This window comes from Chiloscyllium plagiosum, unplaced genomic scaffold, assembly GCF_037043375.1.
Source record: "Chiloscyllium plagiosum isolate Xiang-an unplaced genomic scaffold, Cpla_swu_hap1 HiC_scaffold_27, whole genome shotgun sequence".
Lineage (NCBI taxonomy): Eukaryota > Metazoa > Chordata > Chondrichthyes > Orectolobiformes > Hemiscylliidae > Chiloscyllium > Chiloscyllium plagiosum.
Window position 1 is genome coordinate 39,210,640 of NW_028270165.1, and position 18,945 is coordinate 39,229,584.

Here is an 18,945-nt window from a genome sequence, read left to right on the forward strand (position 1 = left end):
GGTTGGGAGAGAAAGTAAAGTCTCTTCCATTAGGGTGGAGATGCCTCCACACATCCACTAATCCCAACTCCTTGCACATGCCCACCAACTGCTTAGATTGCGCAGGTGTACCTGCCTGGCCCCTTGGCATCCTGTCTACCTCGGGATCTATTAGGCGATTAAAATCCTTTCCAATGACCATGTGGCGTACCCCAACACTCATTAATTTAGCAACTGCATCAATTAGAAATTTAAGAGGGTGCACCGGGGGACAATACACATTCAGGACGCCATACTCTTCTCCATGTATTAGAGCTTTAAGAATGACGGACAGTCCATGTTTGTCCTTAATTTGCTCTATTACCTGCAAACGGAGGTTCCTTCTTACCAGTATAGCCACTCCTCTCCACTTGGAGCGAAAGGAGGAGAAGAATACCCTATCATAACCTCCTTGCTGCAGTTTCAGATGTTCCTTATCAGTTAAATGTGTCCCCTGCAGCAGGGCGATGTCCACCTTTTCCTTCCTGAGGCTTGACAGCACCGTCTTTCTTTTTAACGGGGGAATGGCTCCCTTTTACATTCCAGGTGTACCACCTGAACGAATCAGTAGCCATGGTCATCCAGGGCAGCCCGTGGTTTCCCAAGAGGAGGAAGCTTATCCGAGGTGCAGTGAGCAACAAAGACATTAACTCTATAAAGTCTAAAAACTGCTCCTATTAAAAACTACAATAAATAAAAATCTAACCACCACATATAACTTAAGCAAACGCTCAAATAACCCTCAATTATGTAGAGATCTCTTATCCCCACCCTCCCCAAACCCCACCATTGCCACCATCCTGGCTCCTTTCCACTGAGGCTGTGCCCCAATTCACAGATTGTAAAAAACATGTTATTTACATTCTGAGAGTTAACAATGGTTGCCTATCTCCCCACACCCCTTCTCCATACATCTTAAGCACAGGTATCGCCACCCCCAATCCAAAAACAAAAGGACAGCAGTAAAAGAAAAAGGCCCCACACAATATGTAACTGACCGATACAATAAATAATTCCAGTTTTTTGTCAAGGCAGTTCGTATAAAGCCAATAACCACAAAAAAGGGGCAAAAAAGTAGCATTGTCTGTAATGATGTCCCTCCCGCCTTCACCCCGACTCGATTTCTTTAATTCAGAGAATTCGCAAAGTCCTTTGCCTTTACTGCTGAATCAAAATTATACACCGTCCCTCCATGAGTGAAACGCAATACGGTCAGGGACCTCAAGGAATATTGTATTCTTAATTTTCTCCTTAATTTTCTCTTAACTTCATCAAATGCCCTTTTCTTAATCCAGGCTCCTGAGAAGTCCTGAAAATATATTATTCTTAAGCCTTTGTGCATTAAAGCCTGTGGATCTCTTCCCAGTCTTCTTGCTGTTTCAATCACTAACTGTTTTTCTTTATAATGCAGGAGGCGCACTAGGACCACGCGGGGCTGCAGGTCCGCTCCGGACCTGCGCATTTCGATCCGGTGGGCCCGCTCCACACTCAACAGGCCCGACTCCAACTCCAGCCCCAGGAATCCAACGAGGTCTTCGCCTTCCTCGTATTCCAGAAGATCCACGAGCTGTAACATATTTCTTCTACTTTAGTTTTCCAGGTCGTCCGCTTGCTCCTGAAGGACCTGAACCTGGTCTTCCAGCGTTTGGATCCTTCCTCCTGAGACCTCCGCCATGGTCTCCGATGCCACGGTCCTCTCCTCCGCTGCCTATTCTCTTCGGGCCAACATTTGAATTTCCTGACCATGCTTTTCCAGCGTGGCAGATAGTGGTTCCACCGCTGCTTCAATCTTTTCTCAGAATTTGGCAAACTCCGAGAGTAACTGCTGGTGTCCCATTAAGCCCAAAGGGTCTGCCCTGGGAGTTTGAGCAATGGCTCCAGGCACCCCCGATGCAGTAGGGGAGTGCCCTGCCTGCTGCACCCCTGTCGGCCCCTTTCCTTCATTTGCTTTCATTCTGGTCCTAAAGCTGTCAAACCACAATTATAGCAGCTCCAGACGTTCAGTAAGTTTATATTAGCAATTGTTTTCTCCTACGGATGGTTAATGAGGTGGGGGGAGGTGTAAATGTCCGGGGGTATGGCACAGAGCCCAACACAGCAGACCACTTAAACCACCGCCATCTTGGGTTTCCAAGAAAATGGTTTTAAGACCAGTACAGAACAGCTACAGGGTCATACAGCACAGAAACAGACCCTTCGGTCCAACTGGTCTACGCTGACTATGTTCTCAAACCCAACTAGTCCCATCTGCCAGTGATTGGCCCATATCCCTCTGGACCTTTCCTATTCATGTCCATTTCCAAATGTCATTTAAACATTGTCACAGTACATGCATCCACTACTTCCTCTGGACACACATTCCACACACAAACCACTCTCTGTGTGAAAAAAATGGAGCTCTTCATGTCTTTTTAAAATCGTTCTCCTCTCCCCTTCAAAATTTACTCCCTAATTTTGAAAGCCCCACCCTAGGGAAAGGACACCTGCCTTTCACCTCATCTGTACCCTTCATGATATTGTAATCCTCTATAAGGTCACCACTCAATCTCCTCTGCTCCAGTGAAAGAAAACCCAATCTATCCACCTGACTGTAGGTATATTCATATTCAGTTATGATGTGTTCAATGTTGGTGCAGGCTCAAATGGCCAACACCTGCTCCCAATTCTCTCACTCTGTTTCCAGGACAGCATTAGTAGATTGTGAAAGGGGAGGAATAGATATCTTGTTTTTATTTTTAAAATGCACTTGATTCCCACAAATAAAATCAACAGGTACAAGTACAGCACATGCAGTATTCCTCATTGCAGCTTCAAGGTTTTGAGTCCTCTTCTTCCGCGTTGGCTCCAGCACATTCGGCTTCCTTTCCCCACCCCCCCACCCCCCTCCCCATCCCCGCCCTGAGCCGTTGATGCTTCCATTGTTTATAAAATCAAGAGCGGGATGGATAGGGTAAATAGACAAGGGCTTTTCTCTGGGAGTGTAGAACTATAGAGTAATAGGTTAAGGGTGAGGTGGCCCGGGGAGGGGGCGAGGAATTTAAAAGGAACCTAAGGGGCAATTCATGCAGAAGATTGCACGTGTAAGGAAAGAGCTGCTAGAGGAAGTCGTAGATGCTGGTATAATTATGACACATTTAAAAGGCATCTGGATCGGTTTATGAATAGGAAGGGTTTAGAGGGATATGGGCCAAATGCTGGCAAATGAGACCAGATTCAGCGAGGATATCTGGTCAGCATAGACCAGTGGACCAAAGGACCTGTTTCTGTGCTGTATATCTAGATGACTCTGGTTTGCCACGCCAGTCTGTTCAATTTCTCTCTGGTGTCATAGCCTTGATGTTTCATTCTAAAACTCCTGTGGGGGCACGTTAACCATTTTGTGTCTGATTGATTGCCAAGAAGTTGCATTGCAGGTTCATCCTGAATTTACACACTACACACAAGGGCGGCACGGTGGCACAGTGGTTAGTACTGCTGCCTCACACCGCCAGAGACCACGGTTCAATTCCCGCCTCAGGCGACTGACTGTGTGGAGTTTGCACGTTCTCCCCGTGTCTGCGTGGGTTTCCTCCGGGTGCTCCGATTTCCTCCCACCATCCAAAGATGTGCAGGTCAGGTGAATTGGCCATGCTAAATTTCCCGCAGTGTTAGGTTAGGGGTATGGGTGGGTTGCGCTTCGGCGGGGCCGTGTGGACTTGTTGGCCCGAAGGGCCTGTTTCCACAATGTAACGCACTCTAATTTTTACTACCAAAAATCAGACCTGCTCACTCTCAACAGGATCCCAATGTCGTGGAAGATATTAATTTTCAGGTGGAGGGATCCAAAATTCAGAAAGATGTCAGTTGTGACTGTTCTGCTCTTCTGTCCCTGTCAGATCCTGAATCAGCACTTTCAGGAGAATTAGAATGGAGTGAGAATAGACGGAGAGAGAGAGAAGGATGGTGCTTTCAGTTTTGTGGAATAACAAAAGAAAAGAATGTTCTGCAGAAAGTAGAATTGCTTGTTCTGAATTTCTACCCTGGACTGACAGTGATGACTTTTGTAATCTCTTTTCAGAGTATTTGATATGAAGATGAAGTTTCAAAATCAACAGATGAAAGGCATATGCCTGAACCATTGACTCTCCTGCTCCTCAGATGCTGCCTGACCTGCAGTTTTCGACTCTGATTCTCCAGCATTTGTGAGTCACTCAATCCATCAGGACTGCAACAATTTTCAACTGTGATCCAATTGGATCCTGTTTCAGTACGTTTTCAGCATCAGTGGGACTGGAAGAGAGCCCCTACTGTTGCAGCAACGCACTGAGTGTCGAGGCTGAAACAGTTATCTGGCCTGAAAAGAGGAATTCAAGGCAGGGAGGGGACATACACGCGTTTGTGTGCAACTGTAGCTTCGGCCATGGAGAAACCATGGAAGTGTGGCGACTGCGGGAAAGGCTTCCGTGTCCCGTCTGCCCTGGAGACACATCGGCGCAGTCACACCAGGGAGAAGCCATTCTCGTGTCCTGAGTGTGGGAAGGCCTTCAGTGATTCCTCCGCCCTGCTGAGGCACCGGCGGGTGAACACAGGGGAGAGGCCCTTCAGCTGCCCTCTGTGCAGGAAGAGCTTCAGCGATTCCTCCGCCCGGCTGAGGCACTTGCGGGTTCACACAGGGGAGAGGCCCTTCAGCTGCCTCAAGTGTGGGAAGGCATTCAACGATTCCTCCGCCCTGATGAGGCACCAGTGGGTGCACACAGGGGAGAGGCCCTTCCGCTGCCCCGATTGTGGGAAGGTGTTCACTCGCTTCTCCCACCTCGTGATTCACCGGCGGGTCCACACCGGTGAGAAGCCCATCCCCTGCCCCAAATGTGGGAAGGCCTTCAGCGATTCCTCTGACCTGCTGACCCACCAGCGGGTCCACACCGGCGAGAGGCCATTCACCTGCTCTGTCTGCGGGAAGTGCTTTACACGCTCTTCCGACCTGCTGAAGCACCAGTGGGTCCACACTGGGGAAAGGCCCTACAGCTGCTCTGTGTGCGGGAAGGGCTTTACCCAACCCTCTCACCTGCTGACACACCGGTGTGTCCACACTGGGGAGAGGCCATTCACCTGCCTCGAGTGCGAGAAGGGCTTTGCTGTCTCCTCCACTCTACTGACGTACCAGCGGGTCCACACTGGGGAGAGGCCGTTTGCCTGCCCCGAGTGTGGGCAGAGGTTCACAATGTCCTGCAGCTTGAACAAGCACCAGTGGAGGCACCAATGCTCCTAACAATCAGATTCTGCCGGTAACGCTGCTGAGGGTCACCCCCAGGACAGAACCTCCTGCCCTTTCTGACAGTGGGGGTAGTGGGAGAGTTGGTAGGTTTTTTTGTTTTCTACTGGGGGAGTGGGGTGGTGGCTCAGTGGTTAGCACTGCTGCCTCATAGCGCCAGCGACCCAGATTTAATTCCATCCTTAGGGTGACTGTCAGTGTGGCGTTTGCATGTAATTCCCCGCTGTGTCTGCGTGGGTTTCCTCTGCATGTTGCAGTGTCTTCCCAAAGTCCAAACGTGTGCATGTTTGGGCGAATTGGCCAAGCTAAATAGTCCCATTGTGTTGATGAATGTGTAGGTGTGATGCCTTAGTTAGGGGTAGTGCAGAGTGATAGGGTAGGAAAATGTATCTGGGTGAGTTACTCTTCAAAGGGTCGCTCTGAACTTGTTGGGCAGAAGGACCTGTTTCCTCACTGTAGTGATTCTATGATTCTGTGAACGTTGCTTCCAGTGGGCGCTGCTGCTCATTGAGCTCAGGACCCGCACAAACCTACGACCACAAGACTATTGGAGCAGAAGTTAGGATATTTTGACCCATCGAATCTGCTCCACCATCTGTTAGAGACAAAATAAAAAACTGCAGATGCTGGAATCTAAAATAGACAAACAGGAGGCTGGGCACAACAAGGCAGGCAGCACCAGGAGGTGGAGAAGTTAGCATTTCAGGTATTATCCCTCAGGACTGAAGAAGGGTTCTACCCGAAACGTTGACAACTCCATCAGAAATGATTTATCAGGATGTTGTTAGGACTAGAGGGAATGGGTTTAGAGTGAAAGGGGAAAGAATTAAAAGGGACCGAAAGGGAAAACTTTTCATGCAGTGTGGTGCGTGTATGGAACAAGCTGCCAGAGGAAGTGGAGGAAGCTGGTAGAATTTAAAAGACATTTGGTTGGGGACATGAATAGAAAGGGTTAGAGGGATTTGGGCCAAGTGCTGGCAAATGGGACTAGATTAATTTAGAATATCTGGTCAGCGTGGACGAGTCGGACTGAAGGATCTGTTTCCAAGCTGTACCTCTCTATGACTAGTGGTCCTGATGTAAGTTTAGAATTGAGTAACTTTGAATAATTCAATCTTGTTGAATTCGCCTCCTGAAAGGTTTCAAATGAACCCCTCCAAGCGATATGAGTTAACTACGCCGAGTTGGATAAAATATCCCATCAAGTTCAACACGAATGCGCAGTTGAAGAAGTTGAAGTCAGAAGTCACACAACACCAGGTTACAGTCCAACAGGTTTATTTGAAATCCCAAGCTTTGGGAGCATTGCTCATTCATCAGTGCTGCTCCTTCATCATTTCACCTGATGAAGGAACAGTGCTTCGAAAGCTCATGAGTTCAAATCAATCTATTGGGATTGTCACCTGGTGGTGTGTGACTTCTGACCTGTCCACCCCCAGCACCTCCAAATCAGAGTTGACGAATGAGATCAGATTTTATTCAGCATGATTTAGTGAGATATTCATCTGGCTGCCCTTATGCCTGAAACATCGATTCTCCTGCTACTCGGGTGCTGTCAGGCCTGCTGTGCTTTTCCAGCACCACACTCTCAACTCTGATCTCCAGCATTTGCAGTCCTCACTTTTTCCTGGTTCATGTGAAAACTCAACATTGTCAGAGTTACGAAGAGACGCCAGTCACAGAGTACTATAGCACAGAGACAGGCCCTTCAGCTCAAACTGGTCCATGCTGACCAAAATGTTTGTCAACACTAACCTCATTTCCCTGCACTTGGCCCATATCCTTCTCAAGCTTTCCTACCCATGTATTTGTTGAAACGCCTTTTCAATATTGTTAATGTACCTGTTTCAACCACTTCCACTGGCAGCTGTTTCCCCAGGTGAACTACACTCTGTAAATATTTTGCCCCACATTTTTTCTTCCATCTTTCTCCTCTCGCCATAAAAACGCGTCCTTGGACTTGAAATCCTCCCCCTAGGGAAGAGACAGCTACCATTAACCCAAATCTACCCCTCATGGTTTGAAAATATTGCCTCTCAACTTCCTCTGCTCCAGTGGAAAAGCATCCCAGCCTATCCAGCCTAAATTCTAATTTGATAATAATGACAGTGATGATTTTGGCTGTGTGTGTGTCAAGGATCTCTCATTTCTAAGCCAATGCTGTGCCTCTTAAGTTCACCTGATCTTAAAACGAATGGCACCCCATTCATTTAAAATGTCCATGTTTTCTGTGTAAAGTCGGTCCTGGTCAGGAAATAGGCATTGGTGTCTTATATTCCCGTAGACTTCTTGTGACCGGGTTCATATGCTCTGTTTTGAGATGTATGAGTAAATCTTCAGAACAAAAGATTAATGCAGCCCTTTATTCATGTCTCATTATTAAAAACACTTTCTCCATTTACAGATGTGATTGAGAAGCTTCTCCCAATGAATCTTTGACTGATAACCGCATTTGTCAGGCTTTTGAAAGTCACTGCAGCTCTGTCACAGCACAGGGGAGGGCTCTTTCAGACACAACGCGTCATGCAGAAAATTCTCCCACATTAGTCGAGCAAAGTAGACGTCTTTTTAAGACATTGTGAAAATTGAAAGGGTTCAGAAAAGGTTTGGAAGGATGTTGCCCGGGTTGCAAGGTTAGAGCAACAGGGAGAGGCTGAATACGCTGGTACTATTTTCCCTGAAGCTTTAGAGTCAGCCAGAAACATCTGTTGAATCAGGAAACATCTCTTCCTGCAGCAGCTTCAGACAGACTGCTTGCTAAAACCAAAAGCAGGGGAAAAGAATGGGACAACTGCCCTTTCATTGTAGAAGTGTTTTAGAAAAAAAAGTGTCAAACCCTTTTCCCGGATTGTTGCCTTAGCCAGTATCTGTTAACCATTAGCGAAAACCTTAAACCTGGATGAATGGGAAGCCATTTACAACCCCTCCTGAAAATAAACCAACATTGTCATCTTCTTAAAGGAGCAGCATGATCACAACAAAAAGCACCTGAACTGAAACATTTGTATCAAAGGGCTGTACAGTTAGCAGGACAAGAAAACACATTTGCAATTTCACCAATCAATTTAAATCAGCCCCTTTGGCTACCAAAAACTTATTAAATTTAAATCCTAAAGTTTTGACAACAGGACCAATCCTATCATAAAGAATTGGCGCTCTCTGTCATCTGTGTATTAGAGAAAGCATCATTTAGAAAAATAGAGAAGGGCATTCCTGACAGAGGAATCGGAGGAGGCATCCCCGACAGAAGATGGCACAGAATATTCCGGAAGACACATAACCTGGTTGTAATCTGAGAGATTAAATTCTATTATGTGTTATCTGAGTGGGACATGCATTGATTGGAACAGCATACCAGAAGAATCTTGATTTATTCCAGAATACTCAGTAGTTAGGACGGATTTATTCAGTTTGTTAGTAGTTTTGTTCATTTGTTCACCGTGAGAGTTGGTTAAATAAATTGCTGATTGTCGGTTGTAAAGTGTCAGGGATTTACTTTTAACACAACAGCAGGTTACACCACTTATCACACTGACTTTACAGATTAAAGGGCAACGTGCCACTCTTTGGACGTTTCGGTTTGAGATCTTGTAGAGTGGTGGGGCGGGGTTCAGCCTTCGCTTTATAACAGTATTGATGACATTCTCTTGAATGCAATGGAGTCAATACTAATCCCAGCCTCTTGGTGTGGTTGTGGGTGAATCACCTTAATTTGGCTCCTGACTCAGAAACCGCACAGACAATCAAATGCTGAAAGAATGATTTGCACTTTATTGCACGTAGCAACCACAAATAAAACCTCTCAAGTTCATTCAGCTTCACCACCCCCCCCCCCCCCCCCCCCCCCCCCCCCCCCCCACAAATATGGCTATCATCCAGTTGATGGCTGAATTTAACTGGGTTTCCACCGACAGTGCCCATCTCTGGAAGTGTCCAGGGGTTTGATGCAGTATTATTCTTTTAAGTACTGCTGCTGCTTTATCATTCTGGAGTTGAATTTTGGTTGCGTTTCCTCAATTTCAAATCTGTGGTGTGCCTTTTTTTTAAGACTCTAACATCACCTCACATTGCTGGAGACCTCAGGTCTGTAGTTTACCTTCTTATCCTTGAGGGTTAGCTGTCTGTTTGAAACAGCCTGCCCTGCAATTAACCCCTCTATGTCAGGGCTTTCCTTCCACAGGCAGAATTAATTGTCCTTTTGTCACACCATTGTAAAATAACATTATCTTACCTGTCCCAAGAAACAACTTATTGTGTTGCCTCCTTCTTCCCAGGGATGGTTAACAAGCCATTTATCGTATTGAATCTGCTTTGCTATTCAATCATGGCTGATATGTTTCTTAACCCCATTCTCCTGTAACGTTTGAGCCCCTTGATACTCAAGAATGAGTGAATGGTGGAGCAGACTCAATGGGCTGAATGGCCTAATTTCACTTCCTGTGGTGTCACAGTTTCTCGTCAGCCCTTTCATTTCTTGCTCCAGAAAGCGTTATTGTTGACTCGTGAAGTTTGGGAAGTTCTGGAGTTTACAAGTGCACACCACGCTCCTCTATGCCTCCTCCTCAGCCTTAAAGTAAAGGGAAGATGTTTTAGAACAGAAATAAGGAAAACTTCAGACAGAGAGTGGTAATCGATGGAATTCACTGCCCCGGAAGGCTGTGGAGGTAAGATCATTGAATATATTTTCTTGAGTATCAAGAGGATCAAAGGTTATAGGGAGAACGGTGTTGAGAAACTTATCAGCCATGACTGAATGGTGGAGCAGACTCGATGGGCTGAATGGCATAATTTCTGCTCCTATAGTCGAATGATATGCTGATGTGTGGAGGGGTGAGGATGGGGGAAAAGAGATAAAGAGGGGAATACAATTAAGGTGAAGCTGGATACAGATACATAGGAAATACACAAATTGTACGATAAATTTCAGACCACATAGAAGCACTGGCAGGGCTTACTGAAGATCTACAATATGCTGCAGCTCGATATTACAAGCCCATAAACAGCTGCAAATCAGACAAGGTCTTTTCAGAAGTTGGACCATGAACGCCTGAAGCTGCTGCTGCTCTCTCTCTCTCTCTCTCTCTCTCTCTCTCTCTCTCTCTCTCTCTCTCTCTCTCTCTCTCTCACGCAATGAAGATTGATCTTCACCCAGACTAGAACTTCTTTCCTCTGTCCAAACATTTGTGAACGCAGACCTTGTTTTGAAGGATGGCATGTTGTCTGATCATTACAATTAAAGGGGTGTCTTCCCCCTGATATGCAAAGGGACAGTCAGTCAGGGGAGGGCAGGGTCACGTCTTGTGTTGTTGTGTGGAATCTGTGACAGCTGCAACAATTCATCCCAACTCCTGTACTCAGTGCTCTGACTGATGAAAGCAAGCATGCCGAAAGTCTTCTTCACCGACCTGTCTACCCATGACTCCACTTTCTAGGAGCTATGAACCTGCACCCCTACATCTCTTGGTTTGAATTACTGCATATGAAACAGATTTGGTGCTTATCTCAAATCTAATTCGGTATTTTATACTGAATGCCATGACTGATGAAGGCCAGTGTGCCAAACAATTTCTACCTGTGACTCCATTTTCAGAGAACTGTGAACCTGTACTCCAAGATCCCTCTGTTCCACTACACTCCTTAAGGTCCTACCATTCACCATGCAATTCCTACCTTGATTTGACTATACAAAATGTAAGACCTCACACTTATCTATATTAAACTCCATTTGCCATTAACTTTAAACCTATGCCCTCTAATTTTGGACTTCCCCACCCCAAGAGAGAAGACCTTGCCTATTTACCTTACCCATGTCCCTCATGATTTTATAAATGTCTTTAATGTCACCAAAGCTCCAGGGAACATAGCTCCAATCTATTCAACCTCTTCCTGTAGCTCAAACCCTCCAACCCTGGCAGCATCCTTGTAAATATTTTCTGAACCCTTTCAAGTTTCACAACACCCTTCCTGTAGCAGTAAGCACAGAAATTGCATGCAGCATTGCAACAATGATGGAACCAATGTCCTCTCTGAAGAGGATTTTAAAACAATATTTATAACTACAAGCAAATCAGGTTAGTTGGGCATGACTTTCCCAAAGCAGTTTGTTTTGGTTGTCCTTCATTAACCTATGCTTTAAAATATATAAGAAAATATTTTGAGGGATGGGATTGTTGCTAGCACGTCCAACATTTGCTCCCCATCCCTCATGGCCTTTGGACTGAGCGATTGGCTTCCTGCGAAAAGGCAGTTGAGAGTCAACCACATTGTAGTAGGTCTGGAGTCACATGATGTGAGCGTGTGCACGCGTGTGTAGAGTTGTGAGTGGTAGATTTCCCTCCCTAAAAGAACACTTTCACAACACTCTGTCATGACTGGACAAAAACAACAGTTCTGGCAGCATCTATGAGGAGACGACAATGTTACTGTTTTGAGCCCGGTGGCCTTTCAAAATTAGGCTGGATTCAAAACATTAACTGTTTTCTTTCCACAGATGCTGCCAGACCTGCTGCATTTCCCCAGCAATTGTGCCTTTTGTTGCTGATCTCCAACAGCTGCAATTCATTGTCTTAGCCAATAATGGTTTCCTGGTTGCCAGTGCAGAGATAAACTCTCATTTCCAGATCTTTTTATTCGTGGAAAATAAAGTCCACTAGCATCCATGATGGGATTTTAATTTTTGTTCTCAGAAGACCGAGATCTTTGGGCTACTTAACCAGTATCACTAGATCGCAATCTTCCCTTCACTGACAGTGACATTGACAATCTTGTCCTGAATATTTTTCTTTATTCATTCATGGAACGTGACACTTCGTCTCCCAAAAAATATCCAAGTGCCAATTCAGAGGGCAGTTAAGAGTCAACCACATGACTTTGGATCAAGAGTGACACATTCACCAAACTGGGAAAGGACTGAAGATTTCCTTCCTTAAAAAAAGGTTATTAGTGAACAAGATAGGTACTTATGATAATTGATAAGATCACTAAAGCAGCGATAAGTTTATATTCCAGATACATAAATTGATTTCAAATTGCATCGGGGCCATAGCAGCATCAATTTGAAACTCCAGATGTTAAATCCAGTAACAATGCCCAAATGCCACCAACTCCCTACAATCTCTAGGCTTCCAACACTGACTGGTCTGTAATTGACAGTTGCATCCTTTTCCTCCTTACTATTTACTCAAAGTTTGTGCGAAGATTTGTAGCTCGGGTGCTCGTTGTTGTGTGACCCCTTGGACTCATAACGGTACACAACAGCCACGCTCAGACAACAACTCACCAGAACGAAGGACCCGATACCCAACATGAGCAAGACAGATGTAGTGTACAAAATACCATGCAAGGACTGCACTAAACACTATATAGGACAAACAGGAAGACAGCTAACAATCCGCATACATGAACATCAACTAGCCACGAAACGACACGGCCAGCTATCCTTAGTAGCCACACACGCAGACAACAAGCAACATGAATTCGACTGGGACAACACTACTATCATCGGGCAAGACAGACAGAGAACAGCCAGGGAATTCCGAGAGGCATGGCATTCATCCACAAACTCCATCAACAAACACATCGACCTGGACCCAATATACCAACCACTACAGCGGACAGCTGAAACTGACAACCGGAAGCGGCAGGGTCAGACCACTATAAACACCGGAGGAAACATCAAAGAAGCGCTTCGCAGGAGGCTCCCAAGCACTGATGATGTCGCCTAGCCAGGGGACGAAATGTTTGCAACAAAAACTTCCAGCTCGGTGAACAGAATTACTATTTACTATTCAATTCAGCCCATTGAGTTGACTCTGCCATTTGTTCAGATCACGATTATTCTGGGAAACATTTACTCCATTTTGCTGCCATTTCCCCATAATCCTCAATTCGCTTACTGATTTAAAAAAAATCTATCTCAGCCTTGAATGCACGTAACAACCCAGGCTCAACAGCCCTCTGTAGTATCACGTTCCACAGATTTACTGCCCTCAGGAGAAATTCCTATCTGTCCTAAACATGCAATCTCTTATTTGGAGGTTACTTCCTCTGGTTCCAGTCTCACCCACTTTTCCACGTCGAGCCTGTCAAGTCTCCTCAGAATCTTGTACGTGACAATAAGGTTACCTCTAATTCTTCTAACTTCTAATAAGCACAGGCCCAAACTATTCAGTTCTCCTCATAAGACGTTCTTTCCATCCCTGGTATCATCATGGTCAACCTTCTCTGGACTGCCTCCAATGCCAATATATCTTTCCTCAGGTAAAGGGCCCTAAACTGTTCACAGTATTCAGTTGTGGCCTGACTAATGCCTTACATAGGTTCACTATAACCTCCCTACATTTCTACTCTATTGAAAAGGCCAACCTCCCATTTGCCTCCCTATTACTCACTGAAATTGGATGAAGAGATTCGTGGACGTGATTCCAAATCCCTCTATTCTAAAGCTTTCTCCATTAATATTCATTTCTTCACCTCCTGACAAACTGTATTACCTCATTTTCCCATCTGCCAAGCTTTCGCTCATTTGCTTAACCTGTCTATATCCCTCTCCAGATATCTAATGTCATCCTCACCACCTGCTTTCACATCAACTGTCTCTTCTACAAATTTAGCAATAGTACATTCACTTTACTTATCCAAGTAATTCGTATATATATTGTAAATAATGTTGGCCCCAGCGCTGATCCCTGTGGTACACCACGAGTTACAAGTTGTCATCCTGAACATGCCCCTTACCACAACTGTGGTAGTTAGCCAATCCTCTATCCATGCTAACATACAGCCTCCCAACACTGTGGGCTCTTTGCTTACTATTTCATGAGATGTGAATGTCATTGGCTGTGCCAACAACTCTTCCCAAACACACCTTGAAAAGGTGGTGCTCAACTGCCTCTTAAATTGCTTCACAAATATGATGTGGACTGCAACAATGTTCAGGAGTGAGTTCCAGCATTTTGGTCAATAACAAAGAAACAATGCGATATATCTTGCAGTCGGAAGCCTGTGTTCACACTTGTCTGTTCTTGGTGGTTGAGGTCATGACTTGGAAGGTGCTTTTGAACTACCACCACTCATGCAATCAAGCCAGACTGTTAGATTGTGGCCCGAGACTCTGCCATTTTGACTTCCCTCATCAATCTACATTCTTTCCAGCGAAGTTTCAGTCTCAAACCGCCACGCAATGCCTTCTGTTACGGCTTAAAAGATAAGAATACACATGATTACCAACCGTATTTTGGGTTGTATAAATCTTTGCCTGCCAGAATTATTTTCCAAAAGACTTTAATTAAACTGGGTGACTGCATGAAATGGTTTGTTGGTCAGACTATAATCATCATCCTCAAAGGAGACAATGCCAGTAATACCATTGAACTCGTCTTTTTGTTTAAAAAGCACAAATTCTTGATTTGTTTTTACAACTTACTGGCATTCACACCTGCACATTCAATGTCAAACTCAGACAACATAAATGAAATTACACCATTAATTTTGTTTTACAACAATCCAACAGATTAATTAATAATACACAGTGAATACCAAGGCTGATTAATGTGAAATTAAATTTGACTGAAAATGTAAAATCGAGATGAGAGATAACAAATGGGGGAAGGGCAGAAGGCAAGAAATGCAGCATCATAGAAGGTGCTCCTCCAGGGAGTGTATTTTACCAACTACAACTGCGAAATATAAACAAACACTCTGACATGATCCTCCGGTTTTAATGTAAACCATACTCCCATACAGTAGGTACCATTTAAATAAGTTAATAGATACCAGCCTTGAGCATATCCAGCCTCCAGCCGGGCCCCCCGCTTCTTGGAGCTCGGAGAGGGGTTCCCACTCATTCATTCAACAGGAGGCGGCTCAATTTATTGTAATGGGCACGGAGGGTACAGTGGTCGTGTCTCATGTTGAGGAGGAAGCTGTTTCCTCTCATTCAACTCAAGAGGACCTATTTACTAGAGGTTTTTTTTTGTGGTGCAGCTGTAGTCACCCATAGAGCCCTGAGGCTCAGGTTCAAATCCCACTGCTCCAGTGTGTGTAATAACATTACTTCCCAAGTCACGTGCCAATTGGCACAGGGATAAGAAAATTAGGGAAGTAAACACGTCAACCTGTTCAATGCTATCTCCAATCATTTCACTTCCTGTCCCATTCGTACTCCAGGGAGCCCAGCCTCGTTTCACGAAAGTTCTTTTTGAGAAGTTTAATCGGGCATTTTTGCACAAGCCAAGTTAAGAAAGCCGGGATCTCTCGCCAGACTGCGCGGGAGACAACAACAGTAATTCTCGGCGGGGAGGCTGAATTATGAATTCACTAATAGCCTCCCCTACGCGATGGCACAGTGGATGCTAACGCCTGTCTCTGTGGCGCATTTGTTCAGCGCGTTCGGCCGTCAACCGAAAGGTTGGTGGTTCAAGCCCAACTATGGTGGCAGTGTTTGCTGTTCTTCCTTGGCTTCGAAGCTGCACGCTTTTAATGGGGTCAGGAAAGTGTTCCCCAAACGGAAATCCTCTCCCCAAAGGGGTTTCTGAATTGAATTAATGTCTAACGTAAGGGACTGCGGATGCTGAGAAGCCGAGACAAAAAGACAAACTCGGCAGGTTTGACAGTACCTGTCGGAGAAAACAGAATTTTGAAATGTTGTCTCTGATTCTCTTTCCACAGATGTTGCCTGACCTGCTGAGTTCCTCCTGCAATTTCTAGTTTTGTTTTTAACGGAAATTTCACCTTTTGGGATGAAACATCTCGACTCGCCAAGTGTAGATATTTAACCCTTTCGAATCACTGTGAAGTGATTGGATTCAAACAAACTCTGCGATGATTCACTCTTTCTCAGCTCCAAAGGCAGGCAGACCTGGGAAGTGAAGTTGTCAGTGTGGTTCTGTATTCGTGGGCCGAGTGGTTCATGCGATGGACTTGAAATCCATTGCGGTTTCCCCACGCAGGTGTGAACCCTGCCGACTACAAAATGAGAAATGTCGTCGAAAAGAAAGGGAGCTTGCTCCCCGGCTTCTTCTTTAAGATTCAAATCAATGGAGGGGGAAAAGTATTTCACTCACATTGGGACTGGTGGGAATCTGCAACCCACTGCCTGTTCGGGTGGAACAAGCAGATACCCGCAGAGATTTGTTTGAGGCTGTGAGGAAAGTGTTTGGAAATGAGATTAGAACAGTGACGGGCATGAAATCGTGATCGAAATGAAGCAGGCACCTGAGGACAAGGGTGTTTCCTTTGCCAGTGAAAGATGCTGCTTCACAAAGTTGGGCCTGTGGAAGGGAATCAGTGACGGTGATTATCTTTGGTTGTCCACCTTGTGAAGGTTCCCATTGCTGCGCATGTCCGTGTTAACGTCAGAACTCTGCAGCATGGTGCCGTTAGATACGCACAGGGCCCGGGTGCAATGGATGACGCATCTGACTCCACCTACCTGTTTGAAATGCAGCTCACAGCTTCTTCACACACCCCAATTAATCTTTCTCATTGTCCTGAAGCCGGCATACGGTTTGACTTCCCGATCTGCGGGCATGAGAATCTTTTCACTGTCTTGTGTCAGTAAGTGTCCCCGAGAACATCGGAGTCAAGAAACAGCGCTGTCAGATGAGGGGAAGCTGAAATAGCCCCACACGCTGCTCACGGGCACATTTTACTTTCCCCAACTCACCGCTTCAACAACTGCGGCTCCTGGGAGTGGAAAGGAAACAATCACCAAAACCCAGTCTTAGCTTTGTGAATCTTCAGAAAATCAGCAAACGTTCATCCCTTCGGATGTTCGATCCTGGGCTGACAGGGATGTGTATTGTCACTCTTTTGTAGAACATTGCAAGTGGATGTTTTGCAGAAAAGCACCACAATGCAATCTGATTAATCAGGACCTGGATGTTTTCGGTCTTTGAATGTAAGTGTTGTGCTCAACAACTTTGTTGTTCACAGTTTATAATACTTATCTTCCCAGTCCCCTGGATCACTTGTAGAAAATGTTTAATTTGCGTCTTGTAATCCTTTCACTGTCTGCTAATGAGGATAGCGTTTCCGTGTTTGACCTAAATTATCTTGACCTTGCATACCTCAAGCCTCAAGCTAATTTCACGAGAAAGCTTTTCCAGTTCAAAAGCCAACTGTTAATGATGGCTCTGTTTCTTGTCACGTATCCAATTTCAGATCGATGTTGTTAATGTCCCTTTTATTCCTTCAGATCCAGGTTTCGCTCACAGGGCTAGAACAGAACTGTCACCAAATACATTTACCAATCTACGTTCATCCTACCGATTGTATTAGCATCATCAACACTTCTCATCAAAATAACTCGAGGGACTTGCATCACAATTTTCTGTGAACAGTTCTACATTAGCTTTGCTGAATGAACCCCAAATTTCTTGAAGTGGCTCCTTATTTTCGGCCCTCATTATTAATCTCTCTACGCATGGGAATGGATCCTTCCCACCCGCTCTATCACTCATCCATGTGTGTAGTTCAGTTCGATCTCCCATCAGCCTCCTCTGTCCTGATCAAATCCAGGGGAACAGGATACGTTGGGGCTATGGCGCTGACAGGACAAGCCCAGTACTCACCTTTCCTGTTAGAACCATTCCATGAGAAATTTTACATCACAACTTTGGGCGTGCAGTTGTGGCCGAACACTTTAGGTGTTGGCGTAGAGATCCTTTGGGGCTCCCCCGCCCAAGGTGGTAACCTGCTGACTATGCTTTCTCCGCTGGCGATTTTAAATGACTTCCTGTTGGTTGCATTATTGCTCAAACTTCACTAAACCCGTCTCAATAAAGTCCCGCTTTCTCATGTCTGGGAATTGATTGCCATGCAGGTAACTCTGGTTCTGAACAAACAACGTACCAGCCTCATAACGCCAGCTCTGTTTACCTTTCCACAGATGCTACTCGACCTGTTGGCTTTCTGCAGTATTCTCTGTGTTTATTAGGCACAAGTGCTGCTTTTCATTCAAGAACTTCAATCCCTGTCCTCTGGTAACTGACTCTGGTCAGTGGCAATTGATTCTTCTGATCATTAATCTGCCCATTCCCACCGCTTCTTCTCCCATCATTACCAACAGCCCCAGGAAATCTCCAGTTAACCTTCTTTGCTCCAAAGCGAACATTCCCAACCTTAGGAATGTCTCTCCAAAATGGAAATTCCTCATCTCTGGACATGACGGAAGAGGTACAATTGGGAAAAGATTTTGGCAAAATATTGTCAGTTAGGAAATGGAAAAATGTTCATGAATCAAAACAGAAATCCCAGTCTCCAGCTTTGTGAATCTTTAGAAACTCTTTGGGAAGCGTATTTAGAGGAGAATGAAAGATGAACTGTCCGACTGAGTAGAGACAGTCCAGACACCGTCCCCTTGTGAAAGAGGCCGGGAGATTGACTCTGATGTACTCGGGACATGAACTGATCTGAGACATTGAAAGAATTTTCGTTCCTGCACATCAGGAATTCAAACCCCTTCTCGCCTCCGAGCCAATGAGAGTACTCGGGAACAGGCAAAACACGGAAAGGCTCGAAGGGCGACGGCCCCGGAGAAAGAAAGCTAGTTCCTCCTGACATGGATGTGTCTTCAGACTGTCCCCGGTGTCTCGACAATAAATCTCCCAGGCTTTATTATGGAAAAGTAAAACTGATAGATGACAATTGTGATTCTAGGCGTGGAGGCTGAATTA

General features: G+C 45.3%; 1 protein-coding gene and 1 pseudogene across 1 annotated transcript in view; one reads left to right on the plus strand and one right to left on the minus strand.

The window, feature by feature from the left end:
• LOC148143683 (uncharacterized) overlaps positions 1-18,945 on the minus strand; it is a 98,474-nt gene that overhangs the window by 37,769 nt on the left and 41,760 nt on the right. The gene's annotated exons all lie outside the window — the stretch shown is intronic.
• On the plus strand, positions 4,418-5,332 carry LOC148143686 (uncharacterized; annotated as a pseudogene).